General features: G+C 38.0%; 1 pseudogene; it reads right to left on the bottom strand.

The window, feature by feature from the left end:
* Positions 1-1,664: 1,664 nt before the first annotated feature.
* Positions 1,665-26,285, bottom strand: part of LOC104994567 — a 181,010-nt pseudogene continuing 156,389 nt past the window's right edge.

The following is a 26,285-nucleotide window of genomic DNA, read 5'->3' as shown; positions in this document are numbered from 1 at the left end:
GTTTCTCTAAAAGTAAATGTAAAAGATTTACTTTATATTTTTACCATATTTTTTGGTCATCTGAAATGATGACTATGATCTACTGCTTTTTCTTATGTTTTTACACTCTCCTGCCTGTTCTTTTCCCATCTTGAATTTTCTTACTTTTTTGAACAGAAAAAAATGGCTTTGATTCACATTCTTGTTTTAGATTTCAAACAGAGTACTGTAGGTTTATAAGTCTAATCCTTAAGAATGAATTCATTATGTGTGTGTGCTAAGTCATTTCAGTCATGTCCAAGTCTGTGCAACCCCGTGGATTATAGCGCATTAGGCTCCTCTGTCCATGGGATTCTGCAGGCAAGAATGCTGGAGTGGGTTGCCATTTCCTCCAAGGGATCTTCCCAACCCAGGGATCGAATCTGTGTCTCTTATGTCTCCTGCAGTGGCAGGCGGGGTCTTTACACCACTAGCGCCATCTGCGAAACCCAAATTCATCATCGAGAAACATTAAGAAATATATAGTACAATACAATAAGGAAAGCTTTGTATATTCCAGTAAATATATTAGTCACATTACCTTTGACAAGTAATTTTGACCTGTTTAACAAATGAGGATTTTAATCTAAAAGGTATCTAAATTTTTATTAATATTAAAGAAACTAACAAAAAATTAAAGGCACATGAGATCAATCTATTGTCTCTCTCACACATACACACACACATAGACACAATGTTAAATTTCAAAAATATGTTCATAATATAAATGATAGGACTAAATGAAAACATTCAGAATATTCTGTGTCAAAAGTAACAAGTGGCAACACCATTTAAAAAAAATGAATAAGTGCAAAGGACAAGATGAGTTAAATACCCAGAGAGACTCTATTTTTTTCTATACTACCTACACTATGTAATTTTAAAAAGACAACTAAATTATTTATATTTTATTATCCTCATTTATTTTATCTGTAAAACAAGGAAAATAATATTTTCATCCTAGAAGGGCTGCATGAGAAGTATTCAAGGAAGAAGCTTAGTCATGTCATGTGCTTCAACTCCACTTTGGTTGACAGTACTTACAGCCTACGGAACATATTTGAAAGTATAGAAAAAAACATAATTCTTGATTTATTTTCTTAGTAGCTTAATGTTGATCTTGGAACTTTACAATCATGTTACATGAATAAAGCCTGTGTTGCAGGCTTATTGCACTTAGGGAGTATGACACAGTTACCCAATAGACAATGAAAACCATCCATTTCTATCATTCTTCTAGAGACAAGTAGGTACTCCTGAAAATAACACTATTGTTTATAATCTGTTGGGTGTATATTGCTCCTCCCTTTCTCTTCAACAGGCAGCCAAGCAGCAGATGCAGAGATGCAGATCTCTGTGAAGATCCTGACAGGACCATCATCATCGAGGTCAAGTCCAGCGACACCACTGACAATGTCAAAGCTAAAATCCAAGACAAGGAGGGCAACTGGCCTGATTAGCAGCATCTGATTTCCACAGGCAAACAGCTGGAGGATGACAGCACTCTGTCAGATCACAATATCCAGAAAGAGCCTGCCCGGCTCTTGGTGCTTCGTGTGCAAGCCAGCATCATTGAGCCTTCCCTTTGCCAACTCACTCAGAAATACAGCGGCAACAAGATGATCTGCTGCAAGTATTGTGCTTGCCTACAGCCCCACGCTGCCCACTGCCACAGGAAGTGTGGCCACACCAACAACCTGCACCGCAAGACGAAGGTCAAAAAGGCGCCTCCACCAGCTTCTCCTTTGCCTGCAAAATGGCCTCCTGTCCAAGCCCCATGGCCCTGAGACTTCAACAGATTTTCTCTTTTGCTGACTGGGGAAAAAAGTAAACATACTCCATATATTTAGGATTCCAGTTTACTAAATAGGATGTGGTATTATTTTTTAAAAAAACAGTCTGAAAATTACTGCCTGGTAGTGGTGCTAAGTGTCTTAATAACAGCTGAAATCCAACAGTATGTAAAATGATGTTATTTATAAGTGAGGAAAATATTCTTATTATAAAAGCTTCCATATAAATATAAAATGTTATTTTATCGGGAGAGTTTTATCTTTCTATTCAAAGATGAAGTACTTTATAGCAGAACGTTTTCATCTAATATATAAAAGGAGAATTCAGGACTTCAAGCATGAGTCTACCAGAAGTTCAGTAAATACTTCTATAAAATTCAAATAGACCATCAATATGGATTTATATATATTATTTTCTGTGCTATGACAACAAAATTTTATTTTCTCTCTTGTTCTTTTACTAACAAGAAACGGTAATGTGTGATGAAAGACACTGAATACACACACATCACACTCCCTCAATCTGATAGTTTTGAATTTACACAGGGCTATGAGTCTTTTATCAAAAGTTTTCAAAGTCTGTGCTTAATTAAAGCACAGGAAAGACTGTAATTAAATATTTAATAAGCACAGACATCTATTCTTTGGGTATTTGATGAAACACTTCCTGCCGTATTCCCTCTTGCTTTACAAGTAGTCTTTTAATTATTAGTCAGATAAGTCATAGCTCTCTGACAGTGGATAAACTGTTGGATAAACTTACACTTCTGTTTTTCAATTTGTTCAAAAGTAAAATGAGGATCTTACACAAATCAGTGATTTTCATGTTCCGTCTGAAAGAGTCACAGATTTATGCCAAGATAACTTGAAGATTCCAGGAGTTAATGTTGGAGTGCCCCAGGGCAGAGTGGACTAGTCTGTACTGTGATCACACTCACTCCCTTGACAACCACTCTCATGGTCTTTAATACTGCATTATGTCTCACTTAAATATCTCTAGTTCACACTTTTATATGACTCACATATCTAGATTTGTAGTCCGGATTCACATATGCAGCTACCTATTCAACCTCCCTAACTTTGATGGCCAGTAAGACCTCTCAAGTGTACCCTGGTCAAAACTGGACTCTTGATTTTTTCCCCTTATAGCTACTCAATCTTAAGACCCCTAATAAGATTATTTTAATATTCTTAGGTGCTCAAGCCAGTAATTTGAAAGTCATCTTGACCCCTCTACTTTTCTTACACCCCACGCATACTGATCCATCATGACATCCTTTTGTGTTTACTTTTAAAATACATCCATAGCTTAAACTTACTTTCCACTACTGCTGTGTAATAAGTAGCCTGTCATGTATCCCCAGTGTGGATAACTTGGATTAATTTAATAACCTCATAATAAATTTGTTTTCTACAGCCTATTTTCAACATAGCAATCAGGTTGATCATTTGCTGAAGTTAGATAATGTCACCCCAAGGCCTGACAACATAAATAAGATAGTGGAGTAGGACATGTGCTCATCTTGTCCTGTGAGAACACCAAAATCGCAACCAGCTGCTGAACAACCATTGACAGGAGAAAACTGAATCCCACCAAAAAAAGATACCCCACACCCAAGGGCAAAGGAGAAGCCCCAAGATGGTAGGAGGGGCAAAATCGCATTTAAAATCAAACTTCATACCTGCCACAGATGATCAGAGGGTGCAAACAAAACCATTGTGCACACCAGGACCCAGGGAAAGGAGCAGTGACACCCACAAAAGACTGAGCCAGACCTGCCTTTGAGTGTTTTAGCGTCTCCTGCAGAGGCATGGGTCAGCAGTGGCCTGTGGCAGGGACCAGGTTCTGGTTGCAGCAGATCTGGGAGGCACAGAGTGTGGCATTAGTCCTCTTGGAGGAGGTTGCCATCAGCCCAACCACAGAACCACTGAGCAGAGGAGCTACAAACAGGAGAACAATTATACCAAAGAAGTTCTTGCACTTTTGCAAAAGTTCTAGGGCACACAACAGATTTCCCAAGCTGTAGATCCAGCAAAGGGACTGAGATCCCCAGGGAATATGACTTTGAAGGCCAGTGGCATTTAATTACAGAACTTAACACAGGACTGAGGAAACAAACTTTTGGAGAGCACAACAAAACCTTGTGCACACCATGACACAGGAGAAAGGAGCAAGGACCCCACAAGAGACTGAGCCAGACTTGCCTGTGAGTATCTGGGAGCCTCTGGTGGAGGCATGGGTCCACAGTCAAGGGCACTGAATACAAAAGTCCTGGCCTAAGTCCTTTTGAAGGAGGTTGCCATTACCCTTAGACAGTTTGACCTCAGGCAAAACTACAGGGAAGGAACACAACTCCACCCATCAGTATAAAATCGGATTAAAGATTTACTGAGCATGGCCCCGTCCATTAGAGCAAGACTCAAATTCCCCCATAGCCAGTCCCTCCCATCAGGAAGCTTCCACAAACCTCTTATCCTTATCCTCCAAAGGGCAGGTAGAATGGAAATTGAAATCACAGAAAACTAACCAAACTGATCACATGGACCACAGCCTTGTCTAACTCAAGGAAACTATGAGCCACGCCATGTAGGGCCACCCAAAATAGATGGATCAAAGTGGAGAGTTCTGACAAAAACATGGTCAACTGGAGAAGGAAATGGAAGGCCACTTTAGCATTCTGGCCTTGAGAACCCCATGAATAGTAATGAAATGACAAAGAGATATGACACTGAGAGATGAACTCCCCAGATCAGTAGGTGCCAAATATGCTACTGGATAAGAGAGGAAACCAGAAGGAATTAAGAGGCTGAGCCAAAGCAAAAACAATGCCCAACTGTGGCTGTGTCTGGTGGGGAAAGTAAAGCCTGAAGCTATAAAGACCAATATGGCATAGGAACCTGGAATGTTAGGTCCATGAATCAAGGTAAATTGCAAGTGGTCAAACAGGAGATGGCAAGAGTGAACATCGACATTTTAGGAATCAGCAAACTAAAATGAACTGGAATGGGTGAATTTAATTCAGATGACCATTATATCTACTACTGTGGGCAAGAGTCCCTTAGAAGAATGGAGTAGCTTCCATAGTCAACAAAAGAGACCAAATGGAGTACTTGGGTGCAATCTCCAAAACAACAGAATGATCTCTGTCCATTTCCAAGGCAAATCATTCAATATCACAACAATCCAAGTCTATGCCCCAACCACTAAGGCCAAAGAAGCTGAGGTTGAATGGTTCTATGATGACCTACATGACCTTCTAAAACTAACACCAAAAAACAGATGTCCTTTACACATAGGGGACTGAAATGCAAAAGTAGGAGGTAAAGAGATAGCTGGAGTAATAGGCAAGTTTGGCCTTGGACTACAAAGTGAAGCAGGGCAAACCTAACAGAGTTTTGCCAAGATAATGCACTGGTCTTAACAAACAACCTCTTCCAACAACACAAGAAACAACTCTACACATGCACATCGCCAGATGGTCAATACTGAAATCAGACTGATTATATTCTTTGCAGCTGAAGACGCAGAAGCTCTATACAGTCAGCAAAAACAAGACTGGGAGGTGACTATGGCTCAGATCATGAACTCCATTTTGCCAAATTCAGACTTAAATTGAAGAAAGTAGGGAAAACCACTAGGCCATTCAGATATGACCTAAATCAAGTGCCTTACGATTATACAGTGGAAGTGACAAATAGAATTAAGAGATTAAATCTGATAGACATAGTTCCTGAAGAACTATGGATGGAGGTTCATACATCATACAGGAGGTGGTGATCAAAACCATTTCTGAGAAAAAGAAATGCAAAAGGACAAAATGGTTGTGTGCAGAGACCTTACAAATAGCTGACAAAAGAAGAGACATGAAAGGCAAAGAAAAAGGAAAGACAGATATACCCATTGGGATTCAGAGTTCTAAAAAAGAGCAAGGAGAGATAAGAAAGCCTTCCTAATTGATCAACACAAAAAAGAGAGGAAAACAACAGAATGGGAAAGACTAGAGGTCTCTTAAAGAAATTCAGAGATACTAAGGGAAGATCTCATGCAAGGATGGGCACAATAAAGGACAGAAATGGTATGGAGCTAACAGAAGCAGAAGATATTTTAAGAAGGTGGCAAGAATACACAGAAGAACTATACAAAAGAGATCTTAATGACTCAGATAACCACTATGGTGTGATCACTCACCTATAGTCGGACATCCTGGAGTGCAAAGTCAGGGGGCTCTTAGGAAGCATCACTATGAACAAAGCTAGTGGAGGTGACAGAATCCAACGGAAAAATTTCAAATTCTAAAAGGTGATGCTGTTAAAGGGCTGCAATCAACATGCCAGCAAATTTGGAAAACTCAGCAGTGACCTCAGGACTGGAAAAGGTCAGTTTTCATTCTAGTCCCAAAGAAAGGCAATGCCAAAGAATGTTCAAACTACCACACAATTGCATTCATTTCACACACTATCAAAGTAATGCTCAAAATTCTCCATGTGAAGGCAGTGGCACCCCACTCCAGTACTCTTGCCTGGAAAATCCTATGGACGGAGGAGCCTGGTAGGCCGAAGTCCATAGAGTCGCTAAGAGTCAGACACGACTGAGCTACTTCACTTTCACTTTTCACTTTCATGCACTGGAGAAGGAAATGGCAACCCACTCCAGTGTTCTTGCCTGGACAATCCCAGGGACGGGGGAGCCTGGTGGGCTACCATCTATGGGGTCGCACAGAGTCGGACACGACTGAAGCGACTTAGCAGCAGCAGCAGGCTTCAACAGTACATGAACCAAGAACTTCCAGATGTTCAAGCTGGATTTAGTAAAAACAGAAGAACTAGAGATCAAATTGCCAACATCCACTGGATCATAGAAAAAGCAAGAGAATTCCAGAAAAACATCTCCTTCTGCTTCATTGATTATGCTAAAGCCTTTGACTATAAGGAAACCAACAAACTGTGGAAAATTCTGAAAGAGATCGAAATACCAGACCACCTTACCTGCTGCCTGAGAATCCTGTATGCAGGTCAAGAAACAACAATTAGAACCGGACATGGACAAAAGACTGGTTCAGTATTAGGAAAGGAGTACATCAGGTTGTATATTGTCACCCTGATTATTTAACTTATATATTGAGTACATCACACAAAATGCTGGGCTAGATGAAGCACCACCAGAATCAAGATTGCTGGGAGATATATCAATAACCTCAGATATGCAGATGATACCACCCTTATGGAAGAAAGCAAAGTGGAACTAAGAGCCTCTTGATGAAGGTTAAAGAGCAGAGTGAAAAAACTGGCTTGAAACTCAACATTCAGAAAAATAAAATCATGGCATCCAGTCCCATCACTTCATGGCACATAGATGGGGAAAGAATGGAAACAGTGACAGACTTTATATTCTTGGGCTCCATAATCACTACAGATGGTGACTTTAGCCATGGAATTAAAAGACACTTAGTTCTTGGAAGAAAAACTATGACAAACCTAGGCAGTGTACTAAAAAGCAGAGACATTACTTTGCCAACAAAGGTCCATATAGTCAAAGCTATGGCTTTTCCAGTAGTCATGTATGGATTGTGAAAGTTGGGCTATAAAGAAGGATGAGCACTGAAGAATTGATTGATGCTTTTGAACTGTGTTGTTGGAGATGACTCTTGAGAGTCCCTTGGGTAGCAAGGAGATCAAACCAATCGATCCTAAAGGAAATCATCATGAATATTCATTGGAAGGACTGATGCTGAAGCTCCAAAAGTTTGGCCATCTGATGTGAAGAGCCAACTTATTAGAAAAGACCATGATGCTGGGAAAGATGAAAGGCAGGAGAAGGGGATAACAGAGGATGAGATGGTTGGATGGCATCACCATTTCAATGGACACAGTTTGAGTGAGCTCCGGAAGATGGTAAAGGACAGGGAAGCCTGTAGTGCTGTGTGCTGCAGTCCATGGGCTCACAAGTCAGACACAGCTGTGTGATTGAACAACAATAACAGAGCTTGAACCCTTCCTGTTTCAGGTACACTGACCACCTTGCAGGTTCTAGAGACCTCTCTTGCACATAGCAATGCCCCTTGTTAAAAGTCATATATCCATGTGGTTAGCTCACTTGTCTCCTTTATGACTGTACTCAAAACCCCACTTTTCAATGAAGTAGAACCTTATTTACAACTACAAACTCTCAAGCACCATTATTTCTCACACTTATGTTTCTAGGCCCCCTATTTTACAAGGTATTTTTCACCATCTACCAGAGAATACAGTTTTCTTACTTATTGCCTACTGTTTCATTTTTCTATCATTCTCCTACAATACAAACTCCACAAGGACAGATGTTGTATTTCTTAACAGTCCTATCCCAAGAGCATAGGCAAATGTGTGGCTCATAAATGTATACTGAATAAATAAGTCAATGAATATATGAATAATGAGGAAGAAATGAATAATTGAAAGGCCATATCTTTTTTTTCTCTCTTTCACCACCAAGTATTATTAGTAAAAACTGCACTATATATTGTATCAGTGACAAGATTTCTGATTAGGCCTTAATGCCCTCATTAGGGATCTGAGGCTTTCATTTTACAGTTAAAAATAAGATTTGAAAGGCAAATAATTAAACATTTACTTTTAGAATGGCCAAAGAACTGATCAATCCAAATTTCTAACAGATGAAAAATATGCATGCTAAAAAATAACAACAAAAGGCAATACTATTAACAACAAAAGAGATTGGCAGAGTCTATGGAGAATGAACAAAGCAGATACTAGAAAGAGTCATCACGTGGAAGTAGTAAATGGAATTATGAGCGTCCTGTTTCTATATATTTTATACTAAGGGCAGACTCTGGTGTGGCTATGTAACAGTTAAATCCTTATCTCTTGCACTTGGAAAAGCAGGGCCAAACACACAAACTAAAAATAAGGTGAAAATTTCCAGAAAGCATCTATGTCCAAATGTGTAACTAACCTCTGAACGGGGAGGGGGCGGGGGGGAAGAGTGCAAAACTTGAAGACCTTGGCTAAGATAAAAATCACTGATTTGAAATTTGGCTTACCAGACATTGAAATCAGAGTTTGAACAGTTTGAGTTTAGCCAAATTAGCTGCATACCAATTAAAAAATTTAATCTGGACTTTATACATCACATCATTTGAAATATTTGAGGATACCTTACAAAATGATTTAACATACCAAAAAAAAAAAAAAAAAACCCAAAAAACAGACAAGAACTGATAATAACTACGTTCAAGGGCATTAAAAAAAAACACACTTAGATTTAAAAGCAAATTTCAAAATAGAAATATAAACTCTTTAAAATAACCAAAAAATAATTTTCAAAAAATGAAAAGCAGAAGATGGCAGAGGAGTAGGCAGATGTGGAGTATATCTTTCTCCATGGATACATCAGGAATACACCTTCAGACACAGAAGTGCATGCAGAACACCAGCTGAGAGCAGACAGGACTACATGACCAGCAGAGAATAATATATAAAACCACACAAAATTTGGTAGGATGAAGGAACTAGGGGGAAAAACAGGAGTCTTAGCAGGACTGGCCCTGCCCTTGGTGGGTGGGGGAACTGAAGCAGGGGTCCGATCCTCACATTCGGTTAATTGTATGAATCAGAGAAGAAACATTTAAGGCTAAAAGTGATACACTTGATCTGTGGCAGCTTAAATGGAATGAGAATCAGATAGTCCTTGCTGCAGCCATACACACCCTGAACAGGGATGCAGGTCCCATGGACTTGTGCAGAGGCTGGGAGCTGGAGTTTAGGGATTGTGGAGCAATTCCAGGGTGAGGGCTGCTGTTGACTGGGGAGACACGGATGGAGCGGATATGAGGGCGGAGACTGTGGGGGGAAATGCCTGTGGAGGAAAGGTGGGCAGCCATGGAGGTAAGACGATACCGCTGAGTCACACATAGAGGGTGGAGCCATCACCATCTCCTGTCTCTCCCCACATGCCAGCATCAGCAGCTGAACAATAGAGAGGCTGGCCCATTTAGTGCCTGACACACTGAACTGCGGAGTAGGACCTCAGCGAGGGGGCCCCACCTATGTGCCTGACCCACCAAATAACAGAGAAGGATCCCAGGCAATTGAGCCCTCTAAGTGCCTGAACAGGTGGAGCTACGGAGAAAGACTGGTCAAGAAGACCTTCCGATCGCCAGCTACAAGAGGCTTGAAAAAAGACTCTGATGGGGCCATAACTCCTGTGGCAGAGGCAGTCCATGTCCCTGCCGCTTCCAGGGTCCCCACAAGCCAAGCAGCTGACCATCTTCATGCTCGACTCTCACTAGGGCAGAGCTGCCACAGGCAAAAAAGTCCTGTGTCTATGTGTACATGGTTGCTTCAGGCATGTCCAACACTTTGTGACCCTGTAGACTGTGGCCTGCCAGCCTTCTATGTCAGGGGGGTTCTCTAGGCAAGAATACTAGAGCGTATTGGCCAATACTGGTTGCCATACCCTTCTAGAACACTGTATTGCCTGCTGCCCTAGCCGCCAAGTCTCCTGAGTACCTGGTGCTGCCAGAACCCCTGTGATCTAAGCAGCTGCTTCGTTTCCACACCTTGCCCTCACAGGGGAAAATCCAAGTTTTCCAGGGCAGCCCCAGGAGCAAACCTCAGTGGGTGATCCACATGCATGCTGCTGCTGCTGCTAAGTCGCTTCAGTTGTGTTCGACTCTGTGGGACCCCATAGATGGCAGCCCACCAGGCTCCCCCATCCCTGGGATTCTCCAGGCAAGAACACTGGAGTGGGTTGCCATTTCCTTCTCCAACACATGAAAGTGAAAAGTGAAATTGAAATCGCTCAGTCGTGTCCGACTCTTAGCGACCCCCTGGACTGCAGCCTACCAGGCTCCTCCGCCCATGGGATTTTCCAGGCAAGAGTACTGGAGTGGGTTGCCATTGCCTTCTCCACCCACATGCATAGGTGGAAATAAAACCACAGTTGAAACCCAGGGGCAGTGTGGCTAAGGAAGAAGATTTAAAACCTTCACACCAGCTGTACAAGCTGCTGATTAAATCCACACCATCAACTAGGCAGACTCTGTGTCTATGGAATATATAAAAGGTCATTGAGAGCTGCCACAAAAGAAAAAACACTAGTTCTGATAGTTGTGGACCTGGGAGGCAAAAACACACAGGAGTAGGACCAGATTACAATCTGAGCTGCCCCACAGAAGGTCCAGAGGTCAGCACAGTGTTGGAGGGCAACCTAGGGAGGCCAGAGAGGGAAAGGGCTCTAACAGCAGTGACTCAAGAAAAACATTTTTCTTATGTTTGATTTGTTCTGTAGATTCTTTTGGATTTTTTTTTCCTTTCTTCCCCCCCTTCTGTTGTAGTTGTTGCTTTTATTGGCACTATGAAATCTAATGAAGCTTTTGAGCTTTTTTTTTCCTTTTCCCTCAGTTACATATTTTATTGTTGTTATAAAACTCTACCTCTATTTTGGGCTTTTGCATCTCTGTGGAGTTTTCCTTTTTTTCTTTACTCTTTTTTAAATTTTTAATATTTCAAACCAATTATTATTTTTATATATTTTCCCATTTGTTTGCTTTTCCTACTACTCTTTTCCCCTTGAAGTTAAACTTTAATGTATATAAATCTTCTTTGTCTGTTTAACTTTTCATATCTATTCTTTCTTTCTTTTCTTTCTTCTCAACATATTTGTTAGTTTTATTTACATTGCTTTATTCCACACTTGGCACCTCACTTTAGTTTTGTTTTCCAGTTTGTGGTGCTTTAGTTAGTTTTGTTCTTAATTAGTAGATATGATTTTTAGTTTCCTTTGCTTGTCGGGTCAATCTATTGTATTTTATTTTGTTGGATAGTTTTGATTTTGCTTATGGGTGTATATGTATATGTGTATATTCGATTATTTTAATTATTATTTGCCTGATTTTGTAACTTTCATTTGTCTGGGGTTCATTTTTGGTTTCTCATTTTTGGGTATTTGTTTTAATCTCACTTAATGCCATAACAAACCACTGGTGGAATCCCTGTTCCTGAACAGAGATCAATCCCTGAGCCTTTGGAAAGGGAGAACTGACTCCAGGACCGTAGAATACTAGGGAACTAACCCTAGGAAGTATCAAATAGTGAGAATTCACTCAAAGGAAACCACTTGAATACAAGACCTGGCATCACCCAACCACCAGTAGCACCATGTGCAGGATGCCTCATCTAAAAACAAACAAAGCGAAAATATGAACCCAATCATCAGCAGACAGGATTACCACCACTCTCAGCCTTGACCTTCAGAAGAGAAACAAACAAATAAAAAACGTCAGCAAAATCTCACCATATACAAAGCCTACACAAACCACTGAACCAAACTTAGGAGGGTAGAAACCAAAAGGAAGAAAGAATTCAACCCTGAAGCCTGGGAAAAGGAGACCTCAAATACAATAAGTTAAAAAAAAAAAAATCATGAAAAGGCAGAGGAATACTACACAAATTAAGGAAGAAACCAGAATCACAGAAGTCCAAATAAACGAATAGGAAATGGGCAAACTGCCTGAAAAACAATTCAGAATAATGATAGTAAAGATGATCAAAAACCTTTAAAACAAAATGGAGAAAATGCAAGAATTAATTAACAGAGACCTAGAAGAATTAAAGAAAAAACATGCAGAGACAAACAACACAATTACTGAAGTTAAAATTACTCTAGAAGGAATCAATAGCAGACTATCTGAAGCAGAAGAATGAATCAGTGAGCTGGAAGATAAAATGGTGGAAATAATTTCTGAAGAGCAGAATTAAGTAAAAAGAATGAAAGGAACTGAGGACAGTCTCAGAGAACTCTCGGACAATATCAGATAAGCAACATTCGAATTATAGGGGTCCCAGAAGAAGAAGAGAAAAAGAAAGGGTATGACAAAATTTTTGAAGAGATTATAGTTAAAATTTACCAACATAGGAAAGGAAATAATCAATAAAGTTCAAGAGGCATGAAGGAAGAGTCCCATACAGAGTAAATCCAAAGAGAAACACACCAAGACACATACTAATCAAACTAACAAAGACTAAACACAAAGAAAGACTATTAAAAGCAGCAAGGGAGAAGCAACAAGTAACATACAAGGGAAACCCAATATGCTTAACAGCTGATCTTTCAGCAGAAGCTGTGCAGGCCAGAAGGGAATGGCAGGATATATTTAAAGTACTGAAAGGGAAAATCTACACTCAAGATTACTATACACAGAAAGGATCTCATTCAAAAGTGATGGAGAAATAAAAAGCTCTTCAGACAAGCAAAAGTTAGAGAGAATTCAGTACCACCAAACCAGCTTTACAACAAATGTTAAATGGACTTATATAGTCAAGAAATACAAGAGAAGAAAAGAAGATCTACAAAATCAACCCCAAATAATTAAGAAAATAGCAATAGGAACATATATATCAATAAGTACTTAAAATATAAATGTATTAAATGCTCGAACCAAAAGACACAGACTGGCTGAATGGATAAAAAAAAAAAGACACATATATGCTGTCTACAAGAAACCCACTTCAGACCTCAAGAGACATATAGTCTGAAAGAGAGAGTATAGAAAAACATATTCCATGCAAATGGAAAGCAAAGCAAAACTGGAGTAGCAAACCTCATATCAGACAAAACAGACCTTAAAATAAAGAAGATTACAAGAGATAAGGAAGGACACTACATAATGACCAAGGGATCAATCCAAGAGGAAGATATAACAATTGTAAATATCTATGCACCCAACATAGGAGCACCTCAATATGTAAGACAAACACTAACAGACATAAAAGGAAAAATTGACAGTAACACAATAATAGTAGGAGACTTTATCACCCCACTCACACCAATGGACAGAGCATCAAAACAGAAAATTAATAAGGAAACACAAGTCTTAAAAGATACATTAGATGAGATGGATCTCATTGATATCTTCAGGACTTTTCATCCAAATACAGAAGAATACACCTTTTTAAGTGCACATGGAACATTCTTCAGGATAGATCACATCTTGGGTCACAAATCAAACTTCAGTAAATTTAGGAAATTGAAATCATATCAAGCATCTTCTCTGAGCACAATGCTATGAGACTAGATATCAATTACAAGAAAAAATCTGTAAGAAACACAAACACATGGAGATTAAACAAAACTTTTAAAAATAACCAACGGGTTACTGAAGAAATCAGGAGGCAAAGCAAAAAATTTCTAGAAACAAACAACAGTGAAAACATGACAATTCAAAACATGTGGGATGCAGCAAAAGCAGTTCTAAGATGGAAGTTTATAGCAGTGCAATCCTACCTCAAGAAACAAGAAAAACATTGAATAGACAACCTAACTTTACACCTAAAACAACTGGAAAAAGAAGAACAAAAAACCCTCAGAATTAGTAGATGGAAAGAAATCATAAAGATCTGAGCAGAAATAAATGAAAAAGAAATGAAAGAAACAACAGTAAAGATTAATAAAAATAAAAGCTGGTTCTTTGAGAAGATAGACAAAATTGACAAACTTTTAGCCAGACTCATCAAGAAAAAAAGAGAGAAAAATCAAATCAACAAAATTAGAAATGATAGAGGTGTTACAACAGACAATGCAGAAATACAAAAGATTATTAGAGACTACTATGAACAACTATACCATAAATTGCTATACAACTATAGCAATAAAATGGATAACATGGAAGAAATGGACAGATTCTTAGACAAGTTCAATTTTCCAAGACTGAAGCAGGAAAAAATAGAAATTATGAACAACCTAGTTATAAGCAATGAAATTGAAGCTGTGATCAAAAATCTCCCAAAAAACAAAAGCCCAGGACCAGACAGCTTCACAGGAGAATTCTATCAAAGGTTTAGAGAAGAACTAATGCCTATCCTTCTGAAACTCTTTCAAAAATTTGCAGAGGATGGCACACTTTCGAACTCATTCTACAAGGCCAACATCACCCTGATACCAAAACCAAAGACAACACAAAAAAAGAAAACTACCAGTCAATATCACTGATGAACATAGATAGAAAAATCCTCAACAAAATCTTAGAAAACAGAATTCAGGAACACATCAAAAAGCTCATACATCATGATCACGTTGGGTTTATTCCAGGGATGCAAGATTTCTTCAACATATGCAAATCAATCCGTGTGATACACCATATGAACAAATTGCAGGATAAAAACCATATGACAATCTAAATAGACACAGAAAAAGCCTTTGACAAAATTCAGAACCTATTTGTGATTAAAACTCTTCAAAAATGGGTATAAAAGGAATATACCTCAACAATAGTAAAGGCCATGTATGACAAACCTATGGCAAACATTATTCTCAATGGTGAAAAACTGAAAGCATTCCCCCTAAGATCAGGAACAAGACAAGGGCGACCAGTTTCCCCACTATTATTCAACATAGTTCTGGAAGTCCTAACTACAGCAATCAGAGAAGAAAAAGAAGTGGAAGGAATCCAGATCAGAAAAGAAGTAAAGATCTCACTGTTTGCAGATGACATGATACTATACACAGAAAACCCTGAAGATAGTATCAGAAAATTACTAGAGCTAATCAATGGTATGGACCTAAAAGAAGCAAAAGATATTAAGAAGAGGTGGCAAGAATACACAAAAGAACTGTACAAAAAAGATCTTCACGACCCAGATAATCACGATGGTGTGATCACTCACCTAGAGCCAGATATCCTGGAATGTGAAGTCAAGTGGGCCTTAGAAAGCATCACTACGAACAAAGCTAGTGGAGGTGATGGAATTCCAGTTGAGCTCTCTCAAATCCTGAAAGGTGATGCTGTGAAAGTGCTGCACTCAATATGCCAGCAAATTTGGAAAACTCAGCAATGGCCACAGGACTGGAAAAGGTGAGTTTTCATTCCAATCCCAAAGAAAGGCAATGCCAAGGAATGCTCAATCTACCGCACAATTGCACTCATCTCACACGCTAGTAAAGTAATGCTCAAAATTCTCCAAGCCAGGCTTCAGCAATACATGAACCGTGAACTTCCTGATGTTCAAGCTGGTTTTAGAAAAGGCAGAGGAACCAGAGATTAAATTGCCAACATCCACTGGATCATGGAAAAAGGAAGAGAGTTCCAGAAAAAAATCTACTTTTGCTTTATTGACTATGCCAAAGCCTTTGACTGTGTGGATCACAATAAACTGTGGAAAATTCTGAAAGAGATGGGAATACCAGACCATGTAACCTGCCTCTTGAGAAATCTGTATACAGGTGAGGAAGCAACAGTTAGAAGTGGACATGGAACAACAGACTTGTTCCAAACAGGAAAAGGAGTACGTCAAGGCTGTTGTATTGTCACCCTGTTTATTTAACTTATATGCAGAGTACATCATGAGAAACACTAGACTTGAAGAAACAAAAGCTGGAATCAAGATTGGTGGGAGAAATATCAATAGCCTCAGATATAGAGATGACACCACCCTTATGGCAGAAAGTGAAGAGGAACTAAAAAACCTCTTGATGAAAGTGAAAGAGGAGAGTGAAAAAGTTGGCTGAAAGGTCAACATTCAGAAAATGAAGATCATGGCATCCGGTCCCATCACTTCATGCGAAATAGATGGGGAAACAGTGTCAGACTTTATTTTGGGGGGCTCCCAAATCACTGCAGATGGTGATTGCAGCCATGAAATTGAAAGACGCTTACTCCTTGGAAGGAAAGTTATGACCAACCTAGATAGCATATTCAAAAGCAGAGACATTACTTTGCCAACAAAGGTCCATCTAGTCAAGGCTATGGTTTTTCCTGTGGTCATGTATGGATGTGAGAGTTGGACTGTGAAGAAGGCTGAACACCAAAGTATTGATGCTTTTGAACTGTGGTGTTGGAGAAGACTCTTGAGAGTCCGTTGGACTGCAAGGAGATCCAACCAGTCCATTCTGAAGGAGATGAGCCCTGGGATTTCTTTGGAAGGAATGATGCTAAAGCTGAAACTCCAGTACTCTGGCCACCTCATGCAAAGAGTTGACTCATTGGAAAAGACTCTGATGCTGGGAGGGACTGGGGGCAGGAGGAGAAGGGGACGACAGAGGATGAGATGGCTGGATGGCATCACTGACTTGATGGACATGAGTCTAAGTGAACTCCGGGAGTTGGTGATGGACAGGGAGGCCTGGTGTGCTGCAATTCATGGGGTTGGAAAGAGTCAGACATGACTGAGAGACTGAAATGAACTGAACTGAATTGAACTGAATCAGTAAATTTAGCAAAGTTGCAGGATACAGAATCAATACACAGAAATCAGTTGCATTTCTATATACTAAATGAAAATTCAGAAGGAGAAATAATGGTATCAATCCCATTCATCACTGCAACAAAAAAAATTAAATATCTAGGTATTAACTTACCTAAGGAGACAAAAGAACTATACACACAAAATCATAAGATGCTTTTGAAAGAAATCAAAGATGATATAAACAGATGAATAAATATTCCATGTTCCTGGGTAGGAAGAATCAATATTGTGAAAATGGCTATACTACCAAATGCAATCTACAGATTCAGTGATCCCTATCAAATTACCAATGACATTTTTCACAGAACTAGAACCAAAAATTTCACAATTCATGTGGAAACACAAAAATGAAAAGCGCACTAAAATGTTTCAAAAATTTAGTGTTGTTGTTCAATCACTCAGTTGTGTCTGGGAAAATTTACTGAGAGGTATATAAGTTCAAAAACTCAGTAAATACCAAAGAAAATTAACAAAAAGTAGTCAAACCTAAGCACATGATAGCCAGCTGCTGAAAACCAAAATGAGTTGAAAATATTGAAAAGAACAAAGAGAAAAATAACATATCCATGCAGTGAACAATGATTCAAAAGACCCAAATTATCACTGACCTCACATTAGACACAAATGGAAGCTACAAGATGGTAGAAGAATATTTTTATAATGCCGGAGAAAAAAATCTGTCAATCCCAATTTCATCACTTATTTACCAGTCACCTTTGCTACCCAACTTCTTTATCTGGAAGCTCTTTAATTTTTTATCTATACTCACTCTTATAGTCAAAGCTGTGGTTTTTTCAGTAGCCATGTATGGATATGACAGTTGGACCATAAAGAAGGCTGAATGCTGAAGAATTGATGCTTTTGAACTTTGGAGTTGGAGATGACTCTTGAGAGTCCCTTGGACTGCAAGGAGATCCAACCAGTCCATCCTAAAGGAGATCAGTCCTGAAAATTCACTGGAAGGGCTGATGCTGAAGCTCCAATACTTTGGCCACCTGATGCGAAGAACTGACTCATTAGAAAAGACCCTGATGCTGGGAAAATTGAAGGCAGGAGAAGAAGGGGATGACAGAGGATGAGACAGTTGGATGTCATTACCTACTCAATGGACATGAATTTGAGCGGGCTCTGGGAGATGATAAAGGACAGGGAAGCCTGGTCTGCTGCAGTCCATGGAGTCACAAAGAGTCGGACATGACTGAGCGACTGAACCACAACAACAAGACTCACTCCTAGATGATGTCTTTTCAGTTTCATTTTACCTATTTACCCATGATGTACAAATATATGTCCACAGTCAAATATGAACTGCAATCTTGTATTTCTAACTCTACACCTCTACCAAGATGTCTTTAAGTTTCCAGAGGTCAATAAAATCAAAACTGGACTAAACTCCCCCTTCTAATTGTTCCACAAACTATCTTTTCTGTATCAGTTGACAGTGGTTTGACTCCTATCTCATTCCCTCTCACATTTCATGCACATTTTGTAAACTAATTATAGTGGCTTTACCTTAAAATTATTTCTGAATTTGAATTCTGACTACTTATATTCTCCCAATGCTACTGCACTGGTCCAGCCATCAGCATCTCTTATCTATAATACTGTTTTCACCCTTGTGTCTTGCCATCTTACCTCTCTAACCTATTTTCACCAAAACACCCAGACGTCTTTATCTTTTTCCTGTTATGTTCTGATGGCTTTTGATTGACATTTTGAGAAATAATGTATCCTTACATCCTTGAAAATACAGCCATCCTGTTTTTTCCCTTGTTCTTTCACTATATTATCAGAGATGTACACATCCGGTATGAATTTTACTATACTTTATTTGGTAATTATTTCTAAAGGTCCCATAGATCCCACATGCAGGATTCTGTATAGGAATGAAATTGCATATCCTGCAGGTCTATTTCTACTTTCATGTGTCCCAGTAGAACTCCTTTCTTCAATTGTTCAACTTAGTAATAATCCAATGTGCCTAGCTCATAGCCCACATGACAGTGACTGGTGAAATTTAAAGTACTTGGATTAAAACAGAATAATATTTTTTAAAAAGTCACAATGTAGTTATTTTCAGTATGTACTAACATTAGACTAAATTTTCCGTGTACCTCTTCTAAGCAACAGCCACATGAGAAACAATTTATTTACTGTAATTTAAAATAAGGAAGATGTGACAGATAAAGATTAAATAACTTGACCAAATATATACAAGCTGAAAATTGTTGACCTAGAGATTATCATATTAAGCAAAGAAAGTCAGAGAGAAAGACAGATACTGTATGACTTCACTCATATGTAGAATCTAAAATATGACAGGTGAACCTATCTACTGAACAGAAACAGACTCAAAGACATAAAGAACAGACTTGTAGTTGCCAAGGGGTAAAAGGGATTGGAAGAAAGGACTGGAAGGTTGGGGCCAGCAAATGCAAACTAATATATACAATGGATAAACAACAAGGTCCTATTATATACCACAGGAAACTATATTCAATATCCTATTACAAACCAGAATGGAAAAATATGAAAATATATATATATACACACACACACAGAACTGAATCACTTTGCTGTACAGCAGAAATTAACACAATGTTGTAAGTCAACTAGACTTCAATTGTTGTTGTTTTTCAGTCCCTCAGTTATGTTCAACTTTTTGCAACCCCATGGACTGCAGCACACCAGGCTTCCCTGTCCTTCAATAAAAAATAAAAATATAAAATACCCTGTACTCCTAGAACTTTTATACACCGCCATTAGAAGCATAAATTGGTGCAATCACTGTGGAAATACACATTATTTAGTAAATTGAACATATACATTCCCTGTAACCCAGCAGTTTTACTCTTTAGCATCTACTCAAAGGAACTTTTAGTTATGATTACTGAAATACATGGACCTTTAGAAAATGGCCAAAAATGGACACAACCCAAATCTCTTGTCTGGTAGACTGGATAAACTATGACAGATTAATAATGGAATACTATATTCAACAATGAGAATAAAAACCTACAATTATATGCAATAACAATGGCAAACATTGCTGCATGATTACATTCCTATTAAGTTAAAAAAGAAAAGAAACTACCTTATGTTGTTAGAAATCAAAATAGTACTTTACTTTTGAGGGAGGGTAATGATCAGAAGGGATACCAAAAGGCATTCTCACAAGAGAACGGTCAGTATTTTTTTAAATTAATTAATTAATTTTAAATTGGAGGCTAATTACTTTACAATATTGTAGTGGTTTTTGCCACACATTGACATGAATCAGACATGGGTGGACATATGTTCCCCATCCTGAACTCCCTCCCACCTTTGTGTTTTAGTTACATGGATAAGCTCATTTTGTAAAGATTCTTGGAGCTGTATTTCCTTTTTGCTTTACATTATACATATGCTATACTTTAAAAAAATATAAAAAAAGAGATGTGCTTCCATGGGTAAATGGGATGAACTGTGACACATACAGACAATGAACTATTATTTAGCACTAAAAAGAATTAAGCTATTTAGCCATGAAAAGATATAGAAGAAGCTTAAATGCATATTAATATATGAAAGAATTACTCTGAAAAGACTAAATCCCATATGACTTCTGGAAAAGGCAAAATGTTGGAGACAAAGGAAAGATCACTGGTTATGAGGCAAAGGGGGAAGGAAAAATGAACAGAGACCACACAAAGGGTTTTTTAGGCCAGTCAGAATGATCTGTATGCTAATAATGGATATATGTGATCATGGTGATGGTTTAGTAGCTAAGTCATGTCTGACTCTTGGGACCCCATGGACTGTAGCCCACCAGGCTCCTCATCCATGGGGTTCTCCAGGCAAGAATACTGGAGTGGTTGCCATTTCCTTCTCCAGTTTGCCAAAATCCATAGAATGTACAACATCAAGAGTGAAGTCTATGGACTTTGGGTGATCTTGAGGTCAGTGTAGGTAGGTTCATCCTTGGTAAATAAAATATAATAAAATAACATCTGAGTGAGGAACATTGATAATGGGGGAAGCCACACAATTGTAGAGACAGGGAAGATACAGGAAATTGCTGTAGTTTTTTGTAAACCTAATACTTCTTTTTAAAAAAGGTAATCTTAAAAAAAAAAAAACACAAAAAACTATGAGTTTTTTTTTTTTTTAAAAGATGAGAGTTTTTCATGGAAAGGATAATTAATTTGGATGCATAAGATAGTGATCAGTCATTTAATACACACTACAAGGTAGAGGAAATGAGAAGTTTTCTGCTTAGTATAAACCTCAATTTTCAAGGAGATAAAAGGATTCTTCCAGTTATTTATCTCATATGACTAGAACTGAAATTGGGAAAACTCTTCTAGCACTAGTACGTTATTTCCTTTAAGTTCTAGTTACAATCATATTTTAAAGTTTCAAATAGTCCTTTGTCAGAGTATATAAGGGAACAGATGAGATGCAATAAGGTGAGATTTTGCCAGATATCAAGTTAATCACCAGTAGCAACTTTTATGTGCAACACCATTTTGAAGCCATGAGGAATTTTAAATAATCTGCCTAATTGCTTGTAGGGAGAAATAATTATAAAAGTCAAATATGGGCCCCATCCATGTATATTTTCTTAAAAAAAAAAAAAGATACTGATAGGAAGATATATTAAAAAAAAAAAACAGGATAAAATTAACTAGTCTTTTCATTGTGATGACAGTTATTATACACAACGTTAAATTTCATTAGTATTTATTTTAAACAATTTCATTTAAAACATGTTCAAAATATGTTTATTCTTTCCTTAACACTTCTTTGTGTAGAAAAGGAAAAATGTAAGAGTTTTTAGTTGAGTTCCAAAGATAAGAAGGGATTATTCTGAATGTTTGAAATAACATTCAAAGTAGATATAAGAAATACCTAACTTCTGATGTTTGCATCTTGACAGCACACTTCAGGGAAATCATATTTTATGATGTGAATATGGTGTTGAGAATTTGTACTTTGAATTATATTTTAGGACTCATAATCATAGCTTCCTCTTTTATGCCTCTAGGCTTGTTCTTTTCCCAGAGAAAAGAAAAAGAGAATGAGTGTTTAATTGAATAAATGAAATGTAAACCTAACCATTTGAAATGAGTTCAATGTTTCTCTTTCGTTGATGAATCAGTATTTTTGGTAAACTTACCATATTCAGTAAATATAGTCATCAAGCTAAGGAATATAACAGATTTCATGTTAAATCTCATTTTAGAAAAATTTCCTGACAATCTTTACATTGGTAGTGTTTTAAAACAATAAGCTCTATTCCGCCAATGTCCACACTATCAGGAGGGGAAAAAAGGATAAAAGAGCAATTCAGTACTTAGCACAGAGGGTGAAAACTACTGGCACAGTAATTGTACTTTGCTGATATATCTTTTCAGAGGCATATTTTGCTGCCCCAAAAGAATCAGTTCTACTTGGTGAGCATTCTACCTTGGAGGTAAAAGCAGTGCCAGCATTCACATAAATGACAGTTCTCTGGGTATTAGATCTTAAATACCAAAACAGGGCTCCAAGCCTAAAATAGATTACTTGCCTCGTAGGGATATTTGTAATTTATTCACAGAATACTAAGCTTTTCATGATTTTTTTCTAGAGATATATCAAAAATATAAATAGTGCAATGACATACAATTTTAAATGAGCCCTGAGTATAAATGAGAATTTTTAATCTATAAAATAGAAACAGGTTGACAGACATAGAAAACAAAACTTATGGTTACCAAACGGAAAAGGGAGGGAGTAAATTAGGAGTTGGAGATTAGCAGACACAAACTACTATATATAAAATATACCAACTACAAGGTCTTACTGCATAGCACAGGAAACCATTTTCAATATACTGTAATAAACTATAGAGGAAAATATTGAATATATGTGTATGTATTTACCTGAATCACTTTACAGAAACTAAATCACATCAGAAACTAACACATTATAAATTAACTACATTTCAATCTTTTAAAAAGTAAAATAAATGAGAGCTTCTGTCCTTGAAATTGGGAAGAAATAGAGGTGATAAGAAACAAAGGGAGAATCATCAAAATGGCATGAGAAGACAGGGGAAAGTGCCGAAGGCATACCACCTCCGAGCAATCAGATATTATTTCATCTAGGGCAAACAGTGTACATTAAAAGAATAGAAATTTTCTTGTAAAAAGGATTTACTATTCCTTTTTCTTACTTATAGGTTATGAAACTTTGTTTCTTCAACTGTCACAATCATCGGAAATTGGTTTGCAGTCATCTCAAATTTCTGAGTTGACTGAAGAAGCATCTCATAAAGCATTATAAACCCACTGCCTCAGACATTGAGTCAAATCTGTGCCACATTAGATTTCATTTTCTCTCTCCCATTTCAAAATATACTCCAACTCATACTTTCAATACTTTTGAGGTTTACTGTTTTATTACTGCTATTTCCTGCACTCATTGCTGTTTCCCCCAAATTTATTACTATCTCTCATATACATTTATTTCCTTGTACAAGGAAAATTCCCAAGCCTGGGAAATGCTACTTTGGAAATAACCTGAATTTCTGATAAGTCTGGGCACAATTTTTAGAGGTAAAAACACTGAAGAGATTTGAGTAAGGAAACATTTTTTCCTTAATTTTATTCTCAAACAGGGAAAACCTCTGTTGTGAACAGAGTGATTAGAGACAGAACTAGCCTTCTTTATCTTGCCTGTTGTGCAAAAGTGAAATGACAAACTAATAACAAATCCATTTTCAGTTAATCTCAGAGAAGATAACACTCACAGATTAAAACAACAACAAAGCAGTTGCCCAAAGCAAGGAAGTACTGCTGCTGCTGCTGCTGCTGCTAAGTCGCTTCAGTCGTGCCCGACTCCTAGAGACCCCATGGACTGCAGCCCTCCAGGCCCCTCCGTCCATGGGATTTTCCAGGCAAGAGTATTGGAGTGGGGTGCCATTGCCTTCTCCGAAGGAAGTACAGATAGTCCTAAGAAAGTACTGAGGATATGGGGTGATTCCTCACAATAGTGAGCCCAGTGGCAGGAGATACAACACAATGCTAGCAAAAAGTTTGCTGATAAATTTGAACATTTGGATGACAAATATACCTTACTGAGCTGACCAGAAGAAGGAATCGAAAATTTTTCTGGCCTGGTATCTCTTGAAGAAATTGAATTCATCATTAAATGTTTTGCCAAAGTAAACCCCAGCCTTAGGTGTCTCTGGGTGAATTCTTCCAAAACTTAAAATGGAGAAAATAAATTTGTCATTTATTTCTTTGAAAATTAAAATGAAGGCTTTCAACTCATTTTATGAAGAAGCCAACATAAAAAGACCACTGTGATTTCTTAATTAAAAAGTTAAGAATCAGATAGGCTTGTTAATGATACCATTGGAACATATGTCTTCTTCAGTTTACCCAGCATATAATACATAGCTCAATCCTGACTGTCCATAAATTAAATTTCATAAATTAAATTGAGAATTCACTATTCTAATCTGTGGAGTTGTTACTGAGAATCTTCCTTCATCATTACCACCAAAACCTAAAAAAATTTTTTTAAATTGAGAAGACTTGCCAGGTACCAGGAAACAATGAATGCCAGATTGGGTATATTACTGTTGCTGATTATGCTTTAAATTTGGAATCTTGTAAGGATCTATATTTTGCTTTTTTTTTTTTTTGCATTTATTTTCCATGGGGATGGTCTTGATCCCTGAATAGCTGTGAAAAGAAGAGAAGTGAAAAGCAAAGGATTTGAAAAGGAAAGATATAAGCATCTGAATGCAGAGTTCCAAAGAATAGCAAGGAGAGATAAGAAAGCCTTCCTCAGCGATCAATGCAAAGAAATGAGGAAAACAACAGAATGGGAAAGACTAGAGATCTTGTCAAGAAAATTAGAGATACCAAGGGAACAGTTCATGCAAAGATGGGCTTGATAAAGGACAGAAATGGTATGGACCTAACAGAAGCAGAAGATATTAAGAAGAGGTGGCAAGAATACACAGAAGAATTGTACAAAAAAGATCTACATGACTCAGATAATCACGATGGTGTGATCACTCACCTAGAGCCAGACATTCTGGAATGTGAAATCAAGTGGGCCTTAGAAAGCATCACTATGAACAAAGCTAGTGGAGGGGATGGAATTCCACTTGAGCTATTTCAAATCCTGAAAGATGATGCTGTGAAAGTGCTGCACTCAATATGCCAGCAAATTTGGAAAACTCAGCAGTGGCCACAGGACTGGAAAAGGTCAGTTTTCATTCCAATCCCAAAGAAAGGCAATGCCAAAGAATGCTCAAACTACTGCACAATTGCACTCATCTAACACGCTAGTAAAGTAATGCTCAAAATTCTCCAAGTCAGGCTTCAGCAGTATGTGAACCATGAATTTCCAGATGTTCGAGCTGGTTTTAGAAAAAGCAGAGGAACCGGAGATCAAATTGCCAACATCCGCTGGATCACCAAAAAAGCAAGAGAGTTCCAGAAAAATATCTACTTCTGCTTTATTGACTATGCCAAAGTCTTTGACTGTGTGGATCACAATAAACTGTGGAAGATTCTGAAAGGGATGGGAATACCAGACCACTTGACATGCCTCTTGAGAAACCTATATGCAGGTCAGGAAGCAACAGTTAGAACTAGACATGGAACAACAGACTTGTTCCAAATAGGAAAAGGAGTACGTCAAGGCTGTATATTGTCAACCTGCTTATTTAACTTATATGCAGAGTACATCATGAGAAACTCTGGACTGGAAGAAGCACAAGCTGGAATCAAGATTGCCGGGAGAAATATCAATAACCTCAGATATGTAGATGACACCACCCTAAGGCAGAAAGTGAAGAGGAAGTAAAAAGCCTTTTGATAAAAGTGAAAGAGGAGAGTTCTTTGGAAGGAACTCTGAAAGTTGGCTTAAAGCTCAACATTCAGAAAACTAAGGTCATGGCATCTGGTCCCATCCCTTCATGGGAAATAGATGGGGAAACAGTGGAAACAGTGTCAGATTTTATTTTTGGGGGCTCCAAAATCACTGCAGATGGTGACTGCAGCCATGAAATTAAAAGATGCTTACTCCTTGGAAGGAAAGTTATGACCAACCTAGATAGCATATTAAAAAGCAGAGACATTATTTTGCCAACAAAGGTCCATCTAGTCAAAGCTATGGTTTTTCCAGTGGTCATGTATGGATGTGAGAGTTGGACTGTGAAAAAGGCTGAGCACCGAAGAATTGATGCTT

The sequence above is a fragment of the Bison bison genome, unplaced genomic scaffold (genome assembly GCF_000754665.1).
Source record: "Bison bison bison isolate TAMUID 2011002044 unplaced genomic scaffold, Bison_UMD1.0 scf7180017864260, whole genome shotgun sequence".
NCBI classification, from domain to species: Eukaryota; Metazoa; Chordata; class Mammalia; order Artiodactyla; family Bovidae; genus Bison; species Bison bison.
Note: the sequence above shows the minus strand (reverse complement) of the source record. Positions and strands in the feature narration are given on the sequence as shown.